We start from the raw sequence: 19,164 nt of genomic DNA on the forward strand, positions 1-19,164 counted from the left end.
CTGCACCCACACTTGGTCCGCACGGTATCCATGGGGAGAAAAACCCCTGCAAACCTCTTCCCTGCCACAGAATGGCACTTCCCACATTCAAGACAGGTCTTCCCGCCTGAGTTAAAACCTTTCAGCAAACACTCTAGGTGTGCTTCCAACATGACTCTGGAAGCATTCAAACTGACAGTGAAGATTAACCATTGCAGAGCATTAAACTAACCATGTAGTAATAGTTTCTTGACTACTTTAAAAAAATAAAATTTTATAAACTAATCAAGAGCAGAGGCCGGCTTTCCAATGTCCTCAGCCCCCAGGGGGCTAATGAGGCAGTGTGCTGTGGGTGGGACAGATGGAGGACAAAAAGGTGATTAAAGATCTGCCTCAAGCTCCCTGTTCTCTGATGTGATCCTAAGAGTTGCTTTCTCGCCCTCATTATTATTCTTGCTTAGTACACAAGCAAATTTTGTTGAGGGAGAAAAGAGTGGAAAACAAAGCTTCATTATCCTCATCTGTATAACGTTGGCATTGTAAGAGCCAGCGATTTCTTGGTTCCTTCCGACTCCAAGACTCTCTGTGTACGTGAAAGAAATACAAGTTTTGAGTTGTGGATTTCAAATACCGGGCTAGACCATCTAGAATGACCCTGCGATTCTTCCGTGATGTGGGTTGCAACATTCTGATTGGAAAAGAGGATGAGCTTTTATTTTAAGTTTGCAATTGAAAAACTATGGTAAATAAAATCACACCACAGGCTAGAAGGCCTTTAGTTTCTGGAGTGTTCTCAGCCTTTCAGACAGTGATGACACACTAGAACTAACTTTAATGTTTTCATTAAACACCCACCTCCAGCCCCTCTGGGTCCTCTCTCCTATGTCTCCTGTGTCAGGCTGCATGGCCTGAGTCTCATTTCCCACTGTCCTGATTATGTATCCGATTGTTTGCTATGTGGCAATTGAACACAGGACTTGCTCTTACTAGATGAGAGCTCAACCCTGACACTGCCCATCTCACCCCTGCCACATCTCGTACAGACCTTTATGCCTTCTCTTCGTGCTTCCTGTGTCCTATCTTCCTCTCTCGAGTTTCGTTTTTTTCTGTTTTCTTGTCCCTGTTTTGGCTCCCGCTCTGTGACAATGACCTAGATACAGAGGTTTTGGTTCTCTGCTCACAGTTATTTTAATTGCTAGATAGAATTGAAAGTGTTCTGCACATAGGGTTGTTGCTGAGAAATGTGTGGGAACAGAAGTTGACAACAGCAGGAGATGAAGAACCTTTTCCTGGAGTGGGATTGAAACAGGGTCTTTGTGTGTAGTCCTGGCTGTCCACCTCACCAGGAACCAGGCTGCCCTCAAACGCAGAGATTCACCTTCCTCTGCCTCCTGAGTGCTGGGGTTGAAGGTGTGCCCAGCAGAAGAATCTTAGCACAGCTTCTCACTGTCCTGGAGACCCCTTTCCCAGAAGCCAGAAGAGAAACAGAAGGGGATAGACTTGTTTGCAGCTAGAGGAATGTCAATAAGCCATCCAGGAATCATGTACTGTTTACTCTGGAGAGTCAGCCTCCCGGGTGGGAGGGGGAGGAAGCTGCAAGAGCAGAGACTGGTTTTCCATCAAGCAGAAGTCCTTTGGAATTATCCTTCTGCTCCTCACAACAGCGTAACTTTCGGGGCGTCTCAGAGTAAGCTGACCCGGTAAGAAATGAGTGCCTTTACCTCACTGTGTGGAACTCTAGGACAGAAGGATGTGCGGTATACTGACTGACGCAGCTCGTAGCCAGAGTTTAAGTCCTTCCTCCTTTTATGACAGCCCCCAACGTGTTCCTTGTTCTCATTTGTTGTAAGGTTATTTCAAACCCAGTGCATGTGGACTTGAAACACCTAGTACCCTTGGTTTGTGGGTCTGGCCCCAATCTTTGCCTATTTACTTCTCTCCCACCACCTCCACTCATGGATGGTCTTGACTTCCATGCGGAGGTCCTCGACTTTCTCCCAAACACCCCTAGGTTCCTCCATCCACAAGCTCATACTGCATCATCCTGGACTCTCAGAGCCCTGCTCAGAACCACCCATCAACTCAACAGCCACATAAAACATGGCTCCTCCATTCCATAGCGATGGGTTCAGAACCGGCTTCTCCTCACCTGATTTCATCTGCTTTATCTGACCTTACATAAAGAGTGCTACATACAGTACGTCGGTCACACCAAACTGACAGTTGTGGCTATTCCTGTAGAAGAGACATGTGTTTTTATATTCCTCACATTGTTCCACAACTTCGAATAAATAGTTACATTCGTGAGTACTCACTCTGTGTGCCAGACGGTGGGCTATGCCCTTTATACAAATCCCCTCATGAAATGCATGTTGTCTCTGGGATGCATACAAAGAAGCTAAGGCTCAGGATGGGCTCCTCTGCCAAAGTCAAGTATTCAAATCCAGAGAAAGGCGATTCTGCGCTCAAATTAAATAAAAGAGAATAAATTAATCAAAAAATGAAATAGCTAAAAATCAGGTACTGAGACTACCTGAAACCTCAGGTTTGGGTAAGATTTTTTATCAGTCTTGTAGGCCAGCTAGCAGTCTGAGAAAGCAAGCATTCAAATAGAGCCCAGCTAAGCTGCAGAAAATGCTTACTGCCACTAGGGAGCTCCCTCCACCTTAGGCAACGGGTGATTAGAGGCCCTTGATGCTCTGAACTAGCTGGGTGATTAACTACACTTTCCAGAGGCTCAATGCATTTTGCAAAAATTTCCTGGGACAGTTGGGGAGACCATAGGCAGGGCCCCAAGCTGGAGCAATTTTCTCAGACACATCCCAGGCCCTCTAAGGTTAGAGGGGTTTTGAGGATCACCCTAAACTTGACTGGAAGTTCTTTGCTCAAGCTTACTACCAGCACATATAAGAGAGAAGGCAGGAAAAAAAATTCCTCTCAGAATTGGAGAGCAAGTGGAACAACCCCGCATCTCCTAGACCAGCGGTTCTCATTCTCAACCCAGGGGTCAAAGGCAGATGTTTACATTATGATTCATAACTAGAGAAATTACAGATATGAAGTATAATCATTTTATGGTTGGGGGGTCACCACTCACGAGGAACTGTATTAAAGGGTCGCAGCATTAGAAAGTTGAGAACCGCTGCTCTAGATGCAAGCCTATGTGGCCCTAAACTCATCCAGAATGGATCGCCCACTGGGACCCCACAGTTTGGAGGACTGGGGTTTCGTGAGCTGTTGCGCATTTTGTTAAAATTCAGTGGATCCGGCTCCCTCCAACCGAAGTTACAAAGTACGATTTTCTCTGAAAATCAGAGAAAAACAACCCAGGAAGGCAACCGGGGGATTTATACCCACATCCCCACCCGCGGAACCAAGGGGAGACTGCAAGGAACCCTCTTCTTCAACAGCAGTGGGAGATCCCCAGGAATCCAGAGCAGGGGTGAGGGGCAGGATCGATGCTGCATTTCAACACGGTTTTGCAACATCTTTGGGGTGACATCAAATTCTGAAGCCATATTTAAGCTCCCACCTCAACTGGGGACTAACAAGGAGTTCGGGGAAATGCTTGGGTGTGGTAGGTTAGTTAAAGGAGAGGGGTTCCGCTGGCCCCTTTTACGGGATTGGTTTTGTTTGTTTGTTTGTTTTTTGTCAAATCAAGTGTATACAAAGGTGAAACTGGGCAGGGTGAGGTGGCGTACTTCTGTAATCCCTTCACCAGGAAGACAGAGACAGGGGGATCACTGCAAGTTCTAGGCTAGCGGGGGCTACAGAACAAGACCGTTAAAACAACAGGAAATAAAACAAGGAGAGGTGACGCTGAAATGAACTGAGTTTAAAACACAAACGCACGCGCACGCATGCATACACACACACACACACACACACACACACACACACTCCAGAGATTTCACTATCTTCTAGAGGAGATGTCAAAAATAGTATAGGCATCTTGAACCTGGCCGCTGTGCAGGACAAAACTGTACACATCCAGAGAACGAGCTGTGGGTTCGAGACCTCAGATCCGGCAGGTGCGAACCGAGGCGACCCAGAGTGACCTTTCTGGTGGTCTAGAACAGTTTTCCTGTACCAATCGGCCACCCGCTCTCTCCAGCCTGCAATCCCGCCGGCGTCAGACCCGGTAGCGCGCTAACCCGGTGGCGCAAGTGGGGACCCGCAGCTTCGGAGAGCCGCCGCCGCCGCCGCCGCATTGTTTCAGCCCCTCGGGTGGGGTTTTGCAGGGGAAGGGGAGGCGGTGTGTCCTCGGGAGCCGCCCCAGACTCTCCCAGGGGACCCGTACATCTGCGCGCCTTAGCGCCGGGGCTTTGTGGAGTGTAACTAGTTACCATGGGACCCGAAAGGAACGCGGAGAATGGCGCTGGGAGGGCTGGGGGCTGTAGAGGTTCTGGGGCCGTGCCCTCTGTCCCCTCTCAGACCCCGGTCCTGCAACGGGGACTGTCGGGATATGTAGTCCCAAAGGCGGCAGCCGCTCGAAGGATGCGGGACGCTGCTGGTCCCGCCTCCCCCTAACCTGCTAGTGTGAGGTGGCGAGCGCTGGGGCGGAGCCCTCGGATCCGTGATTGGCCCAGGCGGCTCCCAGCCCCCACCCTCCTCCCCACCCCCGCTCGCCACTCCGGACTCCAGCTCCAGGCGCGCAAGGCGGCCACCGAGCGAGCGCGCTAGCAGCCGCTCCAGCCCCGTGCATCCGCAGCTACCCCGCCGCGGCGAGACCCGGAGACCGACCGTCGGACGGACCCGCGTAGTCGCAGCATCCTGGAGGAGTGGGTGATGGCGAGAGGAGGGTGGTGGGCTTAACCTTCCCGGGCTGGAGCATCCATCCCGCTGTCTCTGTTTCTCCACGAAGCGCACAAAAGGGAGGGAACTGGGATGCGCCTAGGCTCCCCGGGCCGCGGAGAGAGATGTTTAGGCTTGGGGTAGCCATTCGGACTAAGGTGGGGCACTAGTCCGGTTCTTTGTACGCCCACCGAGCTCGGCTTGATGCCTTGCGTCGCCTTAAGGCGTTGAATGTGTGCTGGGGAGATTTGCAAATAACTAGGGTGAGGAGGCGGCCAAGTTGAAGGGATTCACGCCGAGCACCCAGTAGTCGCGCTGCCGTTGCTGGTCGACGTACGGTAAATGGCTAAAAGGGTGGGACTACGGGGGCGGGGAGCGTTTCATTAGTGGCCAACCTGCCCTTCGGGATGTCCCTGGATCGCCACTGTCCCCGGTTCCCACCCACCGCCCAGATACACCTCCTTGGTTCCTTTCGCCTCCGGGTTGAGATCTGCCCAACCTGGACCAAACCCGGACCGTCTGTATCTTCTGTCCCGCTCGCAGCAGAGCGGAGGCCTTCGAGGCACCTGCGGGAACCACAAAGGCCTCTTGCATCTGCCCAGCCCCTAGCGGCGCGGCCCTAGGTCCCTCCGCGGGAGCCCCGTCGCCAAGTCCGCCGCGCAGCATCGATCTTGGTGGGCGAGGGACGTCGACGCCCCGGGGCCTGGGGAGCTGGCTGGAGGCTAACTGCGAAGGGGACAAACGGGGGGGCGGAGGCCTGAATTGGAGCAAAAGAAAACCGGGGAGCTGGGTGGGGACAGGTGATCGAATCCGAGGGAGGAGGCGGCCGTGGCTCGGGAAGGGCTGAGAGAGGTGGGTGGGGGGTGGGTCTGAAGCTCCGCGCAGGTGGCGCGAGGCGAGGCTGGTCTGAAGAATGAAGAGGGGTGGAGAGATGAGGGAGGGTGGAGACCTCCCGGGTTTGAGGAGAGTAGACAGGCGTGGGGAGGGGGCTGAGGTTGAGCGGGGGAGGGGTCCCCCTGAAGGAGGGGCGAGTCTTTGCCTGAAGACCCTCAGCTCTAGGCCAGTCGCCGTGGGGCCTGAGATGCTGGCTGGGCGTGGTCCCTGGACTGGGAAGGGAGCTCCGGTGGCGGGTCCCCGACGGGGCTGGGCTGGCTCGGCTAGGAGCTTTGTTTCTAAGCTTGGAACAACCCATGGGGACTCGTTTAGTATTTTATGATAATCCGCAGCGCCCCCCGGCACACCCTGTTCGCGCTTAGCTGAAAGGCTTTGCCCAGTGGCAGATGCTGCCCGGGAGGCGGATGGGGGGGCGGCGTCTCCCGCCCCGGAGACCCCGAGAACAATAGCCTGTGTAGTGTCCTCCCGTCGTCGAAGCAAAGACCCCCGCCCCATAATTCAAGTGTGAGGTGTTCTGGTGCAGAAAACGCTCGCCGAGAAACCTCGGAGCACGTGCTGCCTCTGGGGTTTGCCTTAGGGCACCTGGTACCCCTGGGAATTCTGAATGGGGGTCGCATGTTTCCCCCCGGCTATGGAGCCCGGGGACAGTGTGCCCCCCCCACCGCGGCTTCTAGTGTCGCTTGGGCTGCTGCGTGTCTCTGTCCCCGCTGTACGAGATTGACGAGTTCAGATAGTGGCGCGGAGCAGTATGGCAGCGAGGCAAGTCCCAGAGGCCGAAGGTCTCCTTGGTGCAAAATAGGCTTTGTCTGCCCAGACCGCCTGAGCCCAAGTCTGGGGGCTGCTATGCTTCCTAAATGAGTCCTCAGGGCTGGTGAGGTTTGGGGTAAATTAGGTAAACCTCAGTGGTGGGGATTACACGACATGGGTGCGGCTCTTGAGTTTTAGAATTTGCATCTGGGGACTCAGTGCTTCCTTTTGCCCGTGACCACACCCAAGCGAGAGCTTCTTTTGCAGATTTCACCCATATTGTCTGTTGACCTAAGGGTGAGTTGGCTATCATATAGGTAGAGGCTCTTTGCCCATAGGAAGACTGATGAACACAGAGTAAACACGCTTCAGTCTGAGCGCCCTCTCAATTGCTGGCTGGCTAAGCACCTTGTGTGTCAGCTGTAGCGCCCTGACATGCGAACGAACAGTCAGAAACCTGAATTCTGTTTTGTTTGTTTTTTGTTGTTGTTGTTTTCATTGTTGTTATTTTAATTCTATGACTAAGTTAAAGGTGAATCTTAGGCACAAAGTTCAAATTATCACCGATTTGCAAAAGACAAAGAGCAAATCAGACATGTTTTTACTGCAGCGTGAAAGACTAAATGCCAAAACATCATATAACTGACATTATTTAGGTTTGCCGTCAGAATAACCCATGAGCCTTTTGGCCCTCCTAACCCTGCCTTGAAACCTGGGGGTTTTCATTCCTAGCCAGTCTGTGAATTAAAATGTGATATGTCAGTGGAGGTAGATGGTCATCACCTCCAGACCACCGCTCCAAGGACCTAACTACAGGAAATCAGTCAGAGCTCTATGGTTTTAGAAGCTGATGGTTTGAGGTGGTGCATCTCGGAATTTACAAGTCTCCAAAGGCTAGCTGGAATGCTGCTCACTGGATGTTTTTTTTACTATAGTTTTACTAAATCTTAACACACACACACACACATATCCACATGTATTCATATCTGAATACGTTTAATCCTGGAATATGAAAAACTAAAATTTTATCATTGCAAAATTAGAAATCTGACAAGACAAAGCTTTTCTTGTGAAAGAAACACTCTTCCCCCCTTTTCTCAAAAGGAAAAAAATGTGAGAGGAACCCTTTTATTATTGGTTTGCTCTTTTTGTAACAAACCTGTGAATATGGTGGTGTGTTTTGGTTGGGGTTTCTGAGGCAGTTCAGCTCAAACTGGCTTCAAACTTGCAGCATTTCTTCCTCAGACTCCCCAGCGACAAACCATAAGCATGAGTCACCCGTGTTGGCCAATCCTGTGGATTTCTCAAGAAGGTTTGGTCCTATGAGGGGGCTCTGTGAACATCCAGCACAGCCCTCAGGAAGAGAGTCCGTGGATGGGGGCGCTGGTGTGTCCAGCTGGCTTCTGCAAGGAGGAGGGAGAGAAAGCAGCCCTCATGCGCATGCGCACGCGTAAACACACACACACACACACACACACACACACACACACACACCACACCACACCACCTACTTCTGCTAAGGCTGCTCCTATGAAACCCCTAGGACATAGACCCCAGGAAGGACAGAGACAGGAGGTCTGTCCCGAAAAGGACTTCCCAGGTGCCATTCTTAACTCTCATTTCCATGAAACCAGGAACTTCAGTCAGGTACACAATTTTGTAGTTGGTCCAGGGACCCCAGGAGTTTTCAGCATGGCCTCTAGGCGACTGTTGCTTGATCTCCGTGAGCTGCACCTGTCTATCCCTGGTAACAGTTCACACAGCAAGGCGGAGTTACACACCTGCATCTGTGATGTCTCTGGTCTCTCCATCTCCACCCTCCTCCTGCCTCCACTTGGCTCGTCTGAGAAGGATTCAGATGCTAGGTGCCTTAGGCAAGTCTCCAAGGCAAAGGCAAACTATGCTCACTGATATCTTTCTTTTCAAGTAGAACTTACAAAAGTAATAGGGGGTGGCATGTTGGAATTTTAAGAGTAGAGTATCTGAGACCCAGTCTGTCTTTTTCTTTTTCTTTCTTTCTTTCTTTCTTTTTTTTTTTTTCGAGACAGGGTTTCTCTGTATTGTTTTGGAGCCTGTCCTGGAACTAGCTCTTGTAGACCAGGCTGGCCGCGAACTCACGAAGATCCGCCTGCCTCTGCCTCCCGAGTGCTGGGATTAAAGGCGTGCGCCACCAACGCCTGGCTCCAGTCTGTCTTTTTCATATAAAAGTAATTTCCAAGGTTCTGATAGGATCTGTATCTCCTCTTCCTTTTCAGAAATGAATGAGTTCATGGGGGCCTATAACCGTCACACAGAACGCTCTGTCAATGTGAAGCGCTGTAGGAAGAAATTGGTACCGTTTGATAGCAAATAACCACAAGTGCGTTTCATTACCTTTTCTTAAAGAAATCAGATGTTTGATTTATTGCACTGCTCGTGGGTAAATAAGAACTCATTTAAGATTGCTTCAAAAATTTTATAGGAAGACAAAAGGCTGAAATGCTAAGGTGTGAATTTTATGAACTTTGCTATGTATGTATGAAAGTTGCTGTCAATTTAGCAGAATAAATTCAGGAAGGTATGGTTATTATTTGTTCCATTTCAGTCTTTGGCACTTGTTTTATTTAAAATAAATTGGCTAACCCTTAGCGTCCCTTGTGCCCATGAAGGATGGTTGTCAATCACTGGTTCCCTTATTCCTTCCACACAGGCCTGTACTTATAATCCAGGCTCAGAGATAGTGTCATTGTGGGAAAGCAGACTCTTAGCCACCGCTGCTATTTCCTGTCTGTCTAGCCTTAGGTGAGTTGTCTTTCAGATACAGTAAATGTAGTTGTGTACCAGAGGATGAGATGACGTAATAGGTGTATGGACCTGAGAGCAGAGTCTGATACCTAACAAGTGGCCCATAAAGATGATGTCACCACCACCACCATCACACTCTCCCCCATAACCCGTGCCCACGACATAACATTCGGAGTCCTCATTTGGTCTTTTATTCCCCAGACAGGCTTCTGCCTAGTGATTTCACTAGTGGGAATGCAGAGGTCAGGGAGGACTCCTGAAGCCCCGCCCTTGCAAATGCTGGGAATAGCGTGACTTTAACACACAGCTGTTTTGAGCAGTTGAGAACATGGAGAGTTTAAGAAGGCTCCAGGGGTGCACTGACCCCAGGTTTGATGAATCACCCCATGTAAGGGGTCAGCCTTCTGTCATGCCCTCCCAAACCATCCAAAGGAGCAATCAAGCCCCTGAAGGGTGATGTCCCCAGGCTGTTTTGTCCTGGGAGGTGGGAAGAGTGACCATGCTTAGTTAATGGTAAAATGTTGGGAATAGCTCTAGTTTTCCAGCTAAGCAATATCTATCCTGGGGCTGAGGAGATGGTAAAGTGTCTTCTAGGCAAGCATGAAGGCCATATTTGGAATCCATATGGTGGCGCACGCCTTTAATCCCAGCACTCGGGAGGCAGAGGCAGGCGGATCTCTGTGAGTTCCAGGCCAGCCTGGTCTACAGAGTGAGTTCCAGGACAGGCTCCAAAGCTATAGAAAAACCCTGTCTCAAAAACAAACAAGCAAACAAAAAACAAAAAGCAATGAGCCAGATCTAATTTGTAATCTGAGGAGACAGAGACAGGTTGGCTCTCATTGACCGCCCATGTTCAGTGTGACTCTGTCTCAGAAAATAAGACAGAAAGTCATTGAAGATACTCAACATTGGCCTCTGGCCTCCCCTGAACGCCCACCCCCATGCGTTTCACCCAAAGTGTATGTGTGCACATCCTCACAAATATGTACATACACACACAAGCATACCCCATGTAAAGAAATAAAGATCTCGGACTTGCAAACACAGTCAAAGCATTTTCTCTATATAGACTAGATCCCATGGTTTTTTACCAGCTTACCAATGAGGCCACAGAAATAAGAAGGAAGTGGTGGTCTCTGCTCAAACCCCAGGAGTCTACGTAAGAGTTTGTGCTGTCAGATTGGCTTGGGAGCTTGCACATCTGGTCATTTGTAGGGCAGGCTGACCAGGCTGAGGGTCCAATTGTACGCTAAAATCGCTTCTTGGTTTTCCTTGGGAATGTCAGACTGTTTTTCTCTTTATTCAGCTGATCAGATGAGCATTGTTCACACTGTTGGGGAAAGTCTCCTTTGCTTCTAACTGGTAGCAGATGAGCACACCCTCAGCATCCATTCTGGGTAACTAAGGTGATGAACTCAATATGTGGACATGGTAGCCTAACCAGGTGACATGAAATCTGCACATTCCCTGCTCTTAAACACTGCCCCAAGCTTAAAAAAAAAAGTACTAGTTTGGTATAAGGTTTATAGTAAACTAAAGAGTTTTCACAGGCACTGTGACACACACTTGTAATCTCAGCACTTAGTAGGTAGAGATAGGAAAATTGGGAGTCAAGGCAGTATATCAAATTCAGGGCTAGCCTCAGCTACGTGAGACCTTGTCTCGAAAACAAACAAAAAAAAACAAAACAAAAAACAGGGCCTGGAGAGATTGCTAGTGGTTAAAAATGCTCGTTGTCCTTGCAGAGAAGTGGAGGTTGGTCCTGAGCACCCACATTAGGCCGATTACAATTCCATGTCCCTCCAGCTCTAGGGGATGCCCTTGCTTGGCTCCTGAGGCCATCTGAGTGCACACACATACAAATAAAAATAAAATAGATTTTTAGAGAAATCCAAAAACAGATGTAATAAATTGAGTGGTGGACCCTGACATTGCACAGACGTATACGTCGCCACATCTAAAATGGGATTTGTTTTCAGCACAAAGTACCGTTCAGACTTAAGCACTTAGTGGGTGATCCTGGGACAGCAACCAGCTGACTGAGCTGAGTTAGATAATATTTCAGGGAATTTTCCCAGCCATTGAGACCTCTGGCTCCTCATTTAAATTTGCAATCATTTGAGCTAAATGAAGTTAAGGTTTTGTGAATGGCCAGTTTCTCTTAGGGAGGAAAAAAAGAGAGCATTTCTGCATCCTGGGTCGAGCATTGTCACTTCCCGCCCCCTGACATCTGTCCGTTTTCGTTGGCTTGGCACAGTGTTTTGGGTCTGTCCCTGCATCAACTGTGTGTAAATGTGTGTCTCCCACGTATTAGCAGCGTCCAGCACTCGGTCACCCCAGGGCCCATTTCCAGGCTGCCCCTTTGTTGATTTCAAACCCGCCATTGGCTTGCAGGAATTTCTCAGGCCTGGGGTCTTTATTCCCTCTCCTATTGTCTGGTCCTGTCTTTCCCTTTGTCCTTCTGCAGCGCAAGGCCCTCTATTGATTCAGAAGCTGCCTCCTTTCTCATTTTTACTAATTTAGATCTCCGTCCGCATGGATTGATTTTGCCTGTTCTGTTATACAACCCAAGTGCCACCACGGATTTTAAAATCAACTGCCTGTTTCTAGCATGTGCAGAATCTGTCCCATCAGAGAGATGTTATATAGATAGACTGGCTTAAGTTTGCCATGTCACCACATGGCAAAGCACATACATAAAACGGCAACTTTGGGAGAGATAGGCAGAGTGGCTGAGAATGTATCTGAAATACATTACAGCCCGATGGTGAGTGCCTGTCCCACATACAAAAGGCTCTGGTTTAAGCCTTAGCACCACCCCCAAACAGTTTTCAAATGGCTTGTGGACCATTGAGGTGACCCAGCAGCTGACTTGCCAGCACTTGCTGCCAAGACTGACAACCTGAATTCAACCTCTAGAACCCACACAGTGATGCGTGCGCGCCACCCCCCCCAATAAAGCTCAAAAAATAAAAAATATGTATGCTTGCTTATGTTTGTAGACATTTTGATTCCAGGGATTAAGCCCAGGGCCTTTCGAATGCTTTGCAAAGTGCTTTACCACTGAGCTATACTTGCAGGCGCACACACACACACACGCACGCACACACACACACACACACACACACACACACACCACACAATGCAATAGATACCAAAAAAAAACCACATAAGTGTATAGTTTGATTTTTTTCTAGCTTAAACATAACAACATACAATAACCATCTTCAAAAGGTCAGATGACCAAAAATTCAAAAAACCCTGCTTCCAATTATTAACATTTCTTCCAAGGCTGATACTCTCCTTTTGTTGTTGTTATTTTGTTTTGATTTTTTTTTTTTTTGGCTTTTCGAGACAAGGTTTCTCTGTGGCTTTGGAGGCTGTCCTGGCACTCACTCTGTAGACCAGGCTGGCCTCGAACTCACAGAGATCCGCCTGCCTCTGCCTCCCGAGTGCTGGGATTAAAGGCGTGTGCCACCAACGCCCGGCTTGTTTTGAACTTTTTAAAGTGTGTGTGTGTGTGTGTGTGTGTGTGTGTGTGTGGAGGTGCGGACAACTTTGGGGAGTGGCTTTCTTAGCCTTCCACCCTAGGCAGGGCCTAGTTTCTTTTTTAGATATTTATTATGAATAGAGTGTGCAGGCCAGAAGAGGGCACCAGGCACCAGGTCTCATTACAAATGGTTGTGAGCCACCCAGTGGTTGCTGGGAATTCAACTCAGGACCTTTGGAAGAACAGTCAGTGCTTTAACCTCTGAGCCATCTGTCCAGCTCAAGGCAGGGTCTGGTTTCTGCTGCTCTGTTTCCACCTCTCATCTCACCTGGGATTCCTAGTGACCGCCACCACATCAGGATTTTGACATGGGTTCTGCGAAGGCACTTAGCTTGCCATACTTGAAAAGCTAGACTTTTACTCACTGAGCCATCTATCTCCCTGCCATCTCCCAATTCACAGCCCAGGTCAGCTTCACCTGTTACTGAACTTTCCCAAGGGGAATCTTACAGTGGACACCTTCCTGAGCGCCTCAAAGTATTGTGACATACCGCCTACTGCCACTGTTTAATTTCCTCGGGTTCTTGCTGTGTTGTATAAATGTGGGAACACCTGTAGTTTATCCACACGTTGTTAATGACTGTCTGGGTAGCTTTTAGTTTTGGGGATACCGTGAACACTCAAGTATGTGTTATCATGTGTGTCTCTCTTGAGTGTATGCTGAAAAGTGGAATTGTTGGGTCAAGGGCATGCTTATGCTGTTGTAGTAAATTGTGTCAAATTAAGATAAATGGTGAGAGGGAGGAAGGAGGGAAAAAAAGATAAATGGTGAGCATTTTTTAAAAAGATTATTACATTTTATTCTGTGTGTGTGTTTGTGTGTGTGTGTGTGTATGTGTACATGTACATGTAAGATGACAATTCACAGAGTTGGTTCTCTCCTTCCACTTTGTGGTTCCCTGGGACAGACCTCTGGTTGTCAGCCTTGGTGCCAAGGACCTTTATGCCATTAATCATCTTCACTGGCCCCAAACTCTTTATCTCTAAGCAAAAAGTAACACCTTAAACTGTGTCTCTTGAGTTCACAGTAGCCTATCAGGAGGTACCATTTCATCCATAGTAATTGATAGGGTTTTTCTTTTTGTTTTAAGATGGGACATCTTTATGTATCCCTGGATGGTCTGGAGCTCACTGTATAGTACAGGCTGGCCTTGAACCCAGAGATCCATCTGCCTTCGCCTCCTAAGTGCCAGGATTAAAGGCATGTGCCCCTGGGCCTGGCTATTATTCTTAAATATGGGAATTTACAAGTACATGTTAGTTTCTTGACTCGATCAACTTCACAAACCTGTTGACTAGAGATTTTTCTTTTCAGTGCTAGACAGGGAGCCCCATGCTTTGTACATGGTTGGCCAGGGCTCTGTCCCTGAACTTCCTCCTCAGAGACTGCATCCCAGACAGCCTGGTTGGCAAGTTGGTCATCAAAGAGCTTGTGAGAAAGTTGGCATACAGTTGTCTGAGGTGGTGCTGAAGAGATGGCTCAGTGGTTAAGAACACTGGCTGCTCTTCCAGAGGACCCAGGTTCAATTCCCAGCACTCACATGGCAGCTCATAGTTGTCTGTGACTCCAGTTCCAGGGGATCTTATTCTCTCTTCTGGCCTCCACAGGTACTTCATCCGGGTGATACGCAGACATAACATGTAGGTAAAACACCCACATGCATAAAAATAATAAAACTTTAAAAAAATTTGTTTGAGGTAATCAGTCAAGATCTACAATAAGAATTTGGAAGGCAAAGGACCGGAGTAAAAAACGCTGATTTTTGTCAGTAAGTTCTATCTAGTGATGCTGTCTCTTATTAGCAGGTAGCACCTAGAACTGGCCACTGTGAGAGAAATGAGACGACCTCCCTTCTGTGGAGAGAGGAGACAGTTCTGGAGCGTTAGGTACATTCACAGTGTCCGAGAACGCCATAGTCAGGAGCAGGACTGAATGCTGGCACAGCCTGGCGAGTTAAGCTTGCTGTAGTTCAACGTTCTCGTCTGACTTTCTTGGACTGCCAACCCTAAATAGTGACACGGAGACTTATTAATTATGAAATAATTATGCTTATTCCCAGCTAGCTCTTATAATTAAGTTAACCTGTGTCTATTAATCTACATTCTGCCACCTGGCTCGGCTACCTCTCCCCTCTCTACCGAATGTCTGACGTCCTCAGTGTCTCACTGGTGTCTCCCGGGCCTGAATTCATTCCGAGTTCCTCTCTCTCCACAGAAGTCCCAGCTGTTCTCTCTTGCCTAGCCATTGGCCCTTCAGCTCTTTATTAAACCAGTCAGAGTGACGCATCCTCACGCCATGTAAGCTTAGTAACCAGGCACTTGAATGAGAACCTGACTGTCCTCAGAGCTAATGTCTGAAACGGACTTGAGCTTCCTCTCTCAGGATGGCCTCTAGTGCTGAGTGCCTGCAGCAGTCTCTCATCCCCAGGAAGGAGCTAGCGCGTGGGGAAGAGAAATGGGGCCTGCTTTTTCATCTCCCTAAGCCTAAGCCTTGGTGAACTGAGGGCTTGTTAATGTCTTCATGGGTTTGTTAGGGGGCTAATGGGATGAGATACTCAGAGCCAGAGTGGTGTTGTAAGTGTTGGCAAGTGGGGGGGTAAGTTGGGGACTTTGGGCAGAGATGTAGGCGCACAATGAGAGGCTTGGGGTGGAGCTGGAGAAAGGCGCCCATTAGAAGCATGATGACGGCCCGGTGGTGGCTGCACACGCCTTTAATTCCAGAACTCGGAAGGCAGAGGCAGGTGGATTTCTGTCAGTTTGAGGCCAGCCAGGTCTACAGAGTGAGTTCCAGGACAGGCTCCAAAGCTACAGAGAAACCCTGTCTCAAAAACAAAACAAGCATGGTGACCATGGTATCGCCCTTTTCACAATGCACAACCCATCCTGGTTCATCCAGTCCCACGAGGCTCTTGCTGTGTTTTGCTGAGTGAGCTTGAGGGATCCTAAGTCGTCCTTTTGGAAAAGGCCCCTGAGCCATCTGACCCATGGTTTTGAGGTTTCTCTCCTGTGCTACACGAGGAGGAAGGCGCCGAGTGTTCACCCCACGCCTCTAACCGAGTCAGCCCGTTGTGTGCTCCAGTGTCAGCTCTGCTCTGTCCCATCCCTGTGCCTCAACTAAGTGTGGGCTCTGGATTAACCCCATGAAACAGCTCTTGGCTCTGGGCACTGTGCCCCATCTCAGTGTTGCTGCTCGGTCCCTGGCCAGGAACAGTGTCGACCGACAGCCTTGACACTCACTGACCCCAGTCCTCTTTCTTGGTGCCCTCCTGAAAGCCTGACCCTCCTCCCTCTTCACTCTTCCACGGAGAGTGAGACCCCTGAGAACCCATTTTCTTGACTTGTCCAGGCCAGCCTGGAATTTCAATACTTTCCTTTTACTGCTTAAAGTCTGCCCTGGGTAGGCAAGAAAAAGCCCAGCCCTAGGAGCCAAGGCCTGGCCTGGAGCAGCGTGTGAATATCATAAAATTGTTCTGTGTGCAATCCCGCGGGGTTCAGTGCGTTCGCAGAGAGGCACGAACACCACCATGTTGTAATATTAGACTGCTTTCATTGCCCAGGAAGAAACCTGAGGCCCAATAGCAGTCGCTCCGCATTTTCCCCCATGCATCTCCTCTCTGCCTCTTTGCCCCCCAGTATAACAAGCATTCTTCCCACCAGCCTGGTCCCAGAGCTGTGTCAGTCCCAAATGAACATGCAGGACTCTGTGTTAATTATGAAGCTGTTGGCTATGGTTTCTTGTCAGCTAGCTCTGACTTAATTATTAACCCATAACTGCTAATCTGAGTATTTCCATGTGGTCTTCTCTTACTGGAGAAAGGATCCAGACATCCTACTTCTCTCTTGTCCTACATGGTGACTGATTGTGCCTCTGTCTCCCAGAATCATCCTCCTCCCCTAGTCCCACCTATCTTGCTTCCCTATTGGACAATAGTGCTTTACTTATCAACCAATAAGACAAACATAAACACAGAAGGACTTCCTCCATCACCCTAGCAACCATCCCTAGCAACCATCCAGCTACTGTTTGTGTGATTTACCCATCCTGGGTATTTCATACAAATGGTACCCGATAGTACTTGGCCTTTTGTGACCATTGCGATGTCTTCACAATATCTTCTTCTTCTTCTTCTTCTTCTTTTTTTTGCTTTAATATAAAGATTAAACACATTTGGGAAAGTGCACACTGTTAAATAGTTGCCCATCAAGCACGATAAGGCTACAATGTTTGTAGCTCAGTGGTCAAGAGGACTTACCTGTCATGTGTGAGGCCCAGGGTACAATCCAGAGAAGAGGAAGAAGAGCCTGGTTATCTGGTGCAGCACTCTGAAAAGGACAACTCATAGGACATCTAGATCTCTTTCTGTCCAGAGCAGGAATAAAGTAGATGGGGACGGTGACCGACATCTAAGTAGCTCACAAAGGAAAAGGTGATTTGTTGCCTGTCAGGCGTGGGTTCACATGGGCCTGTGGAAGTAAGACACAAAGACACTGTAAGGATGAATTTTTAGGGCTGGTGGGGGGCGGGGAGGAGGGGAGGGAGAGGGATCTGGGATTGACATATGAAGCAGGCTTGTTTCTAATTTAAATTAAAAAAAACTTTGAAAAAGGATGAATTTTAGACTTTTCCAGCTGCAGAGGCCTCAGTCTTTGGTGGGTTTTTTTTGTTTGTTTGTTTTGTTTTTTTAGTTTTTGGGGGGGGACTTTTGTTTTTAAATTGTTGTCCAATTCACACCTTTAGCAAGTTAATTTCCATATACCAAAACCTCTTATCTGAGTTCCCATAGGGACAATGGCAGATGCAAGTTCTCAGTTAAGGAGCACCTCAGTTTGCCTGGTTCTCCTCCAACAAAGTTTTACATAGGCTTTATATCTTTAGGAAACTCTGAGACAAGATTTACATATTTCAAAGGGAAGGTACAAACGGAGACAAAAGGCAGATTAAAGCTAGGTGCTAACACTCTGGGAGCAAACCACCAGCAGAACTCTGCAGGAGCTCTCCCTACAGAGACTGTGGTGTGTTTCCATCACTGTGATTGGAGGGGGAAGGGTTTGCCTTGGGTCATGCTTTCAGAGGGTTCATGGTGGGCTGGCTTCAGTGTTGAGGCAGAATATCATGGCAGCAGGAAATCATGGCAGGGGAATCTACTCATCTCAGCAGAGCGGCAAAGAACACGGGAAGGGCATGGACAAGAGAGTCAGTCCATCAAGGGCATGCTCCCACTGACCCTCTTACTCCAACCAGGCCCACCTACTCATCTCAACCCCCACCAATAATGCCATCAGGTTATGACCCCCCCTCCCGTGCATGGGTGGATCCACCGATGTACAGTCACTTCTCCGAATCCCAAAATCTTCAACAAATGAGCCTCTGCAGAGATGACTTCATATCCAAACTATAGCAAAGTGGGTGTGGAGGTGCCAGCTGGAGGGAGCTCAGCCACCTTCTGGGCAGAGACTGGCAGTATGTGGCGGCAGATGACCAAGGGCTGCCACTAAGGACCGTGCTTGCCTGCAGGGATCCAGCCCACAGCTTCACTGAACTGGTGTTGGGATGGTTTGGTAGGGAAAGGGCTCCAGGTAGAGGGATAGATGTGCCATGCCCACAGAATGAGGGGCTGGTGGGACCCATATGGCTGGGAAAGGGGGCTTGAGCAGCAGAGACGGAAGCAGACAAGAGCGGTTTCTTGGCTCTTCCTTGCTGGCATCTGTCGGCTTTCCAGAATCCAAGGCTGCTAGGCCTGAGGGGTGGCCTCGAGACGTGGGACATTAGCAGCGCTTGGCTTCATCTACATTAATTTAGATGAAATTATTTAATTGACATTAAAGCCTGGTCATTGCCCTGAGTCTCTAGACTGTCTTCAGAAAGTGCCTGCCTTTTCCTGTGAATTAAACTCAATGACAATGCCTGGACAAGTTTGGAAAATATCTCCAGTGCCTGTGTGTGTTTTAAAAAAGTTCTGTGCATGCGTGCAATGTGATTATTTCCTGTGGACTTGGATTAAAATAACATCACACATTTCTCTTCCCCTTGGGAACCTTCATTAGGTCTTTTGTGCTTCAAATAGCACGAAGCAGTGGTCTCTGCTGACCGTAGAATCCTGGTCCAGTTAAGATGTAGTAATTCTGTGTTTTACATTTAGGCTGACCTTGGGGTCATCATTTTATGATATATGAATTATATCATAATGGGTATGAATCACAAGAAAGACCCTGTGTGGAAAAAGAGTTCAGAGCCTGGGAATGTAGGTTTCTTGTGTTCGAAGCTAAGCAGTCATCGATGATGGAATGTTTACAAGGACCCAGTGCCAAGTGTTAGCACCCATGTAATCACTGAGATTTCTGTAGCACAGTCCTCTGCCCCTCCAGTCACCACAGACTGAAATGCTGGCAGTCATGATATTCTTGAAGGCAGGGAT

At 48.7% G+C, this 19,164-nt stretch overlaps 1 protein-coding gene and 1 long non-coding RNA gene across 2 annotated transcripts in view; one reads left to right on the top strand and one right to left on the bottom strand.

The window, feature by feature from the left end:
• Positions 1–1,128: 1,128 nt before the first annotated feature.
• Positions 1,129–4,306, bottom strand: LOC121133839. Its single transcript, XR_005870849.1, has 4 exons — positions 3,938–4,306; positions 2,295–2,438; positions 2,129–2,214; positions 1,129–1,716 (listed from the first exon to the last, which is right to left on the bottom strand). It is a non-coding gene; the product is annotated as an uncharacterized LOC121133839 (long non-coding RNA).
• Positions 4,307–4,590: 284 nt separating this feature from the next.
• Dpysl5 (dihydropyrimidinase like 5) overlaps positions 4,591–19,164 on the top strand; it is a 77,332-nt gene continuing 62,758 nt past the window's right edge. Inside the window, exon 1 of the mRNA XM_005073518.3 lies at positions 4,591–4,760. The gene's annotated coding sequence lies outside the window, so the exon portion shown is untranslated. The remainder of the gene's footprint in view (positions 4,761–19,164) is intronic.

The sequence above is a fragment of the Mesocricetus auratus genome, unplaced genomic scaffold (genome assembly GCF_017639785.1).
Source record: "Mesocricetus auratus isolate SY011 unplaced genomic scaffold, BCM_Maur_2.0 Super-Scaffold_100024, whole genome shotgun sequence".
Taxonomy (NCBI): Eukaryota; Metazoa; Chordata; class Mammalia; order Rodentia; family Cricetidae; genus Mesocricetus; species Mesocricetus auratus.